The sequence below is a fragment of the Lucilia cuprina genome, chromosome 6 (genome assembly GCF_022045245.1).
Source record: "Lucilia cuprina isolate Lc7/37 chromosome 6, ASM2204524v1, whole genome shotgun sequence".
Taxonomy (NCBI): Eukaryota; Metazoa; Arthropoda; class Insecta; order Diptera; family Calliphoridae; genus Lucilia; species Lucilia cuprina.
This window is the reverse complement of record NC_060954.1, coordinates 50,815,318-50,816,725: the sequence shown is the minus strand read 5'-3', so window position 1 is coordinate 50,816,725 and position 1,408 is coordinate 50,815,318.

Genomic DNA, 1,408 nt, shown 5'->3' with positions numbered 1-1,408 from the left:
GCTTTACAGCCCCCATATGAATTAAATAGAAAAAACCGTATAGCTGAGAAACTACTAGAGCAAGAAACTTCAAATTTTACTTAAAGAATTATCACATTCATCTGAACATTTAGAGAATAACGAACGAACGGACTTTCAATGTTGGGCTTGGCATCACATAAATGAATTAAATACAAAATTTCGTATATGTTGGAAACTATTATATTATTAAAATTTTTCATAAATAGAAATTGGCGAACTTCCAATAATTTCTGTGGGATTTCTCATATATAACATATTGTTTGAAAAAATATTTTTTTCAGGAATTTAAAATATATTTTCTAACCTTTCATTTGATATATAGTATGTTAGGAAAAGAAAAAAATCTTCGAGATAGTTCTAAAAACATTATAAGGAAAATATTAATACTTAAACAAGATTGAAATTCTAAAATAGCAACTCCATTATTGTGCATATTCCAAGTTTCTGCAACAATTTGTTACAAAACAAATACACAGTTATACAAATACATTTCTATAGATATATAAATCTATGTTTATTCACATATCAATTTTAACAAGCTTCTTTTCCTGTTAGATTTTACAACAGTATTTATAAAATACATACACATATACATGTGTATTTATTTCTTATACAACTACTCTGTAGGAGAACAATAATTTATTTTATATACAAAACTATATTTTAAATAAAATTATGACAGATGCAACATCATTTTTATACTTTCCACAAAAGAACCAACAAAAACTTTATATAGAAAATATGTATTAATAAATTTCAGAGAGCTTATTTGTAGTTTAACATTTAAAAGAAACTTATTTTTCAGTTGCCAGAAATACAAGTGTCATTCTTTAGAAAAAAAGGACACAAGTTGATATTTGTTTAGTTTTGTGAAACGTTTTTGTAGTGTTAGTCAAAAATTCTAGATATTTACAGGTATTTCGTTAAAATTTAAGATTTTAGTTTGAAATTTTAAATACACATGAAAAATTTTTTAATAATTCGTTTTAACTTAAAGTAAAATTCAGAGTCGTTAAAAATAAAGAAAATAAATCATAATCCTTACAGGCTTCCTATGTACAATTATATAATATAAATATAACTTTACAAAACAAATACACAATTTTATTTCAAAAAATAACGACTATAGTATTAAATGTATCAATGGTCTTTTTGAAATTTAACACTTTTTCGAAAAAAAAACACTAATTTGCTTTTCGATTCAATGACTTCTTTTGGGAACACAGGTGCGGATCCAAGGGGGGAAATAATAAAAAAACAAGAAAAAAGTTCTAGTTCAATTCTAGTTCAGTTCTAGTTCTGTTCTGTTCTAGTTCTGTTCTAGTTCTGTTCTAGTTCTGTTCTAGTTCTGTTCTAGTTCTGTTCTAGTTCTGTTCTAGTTCTGTTC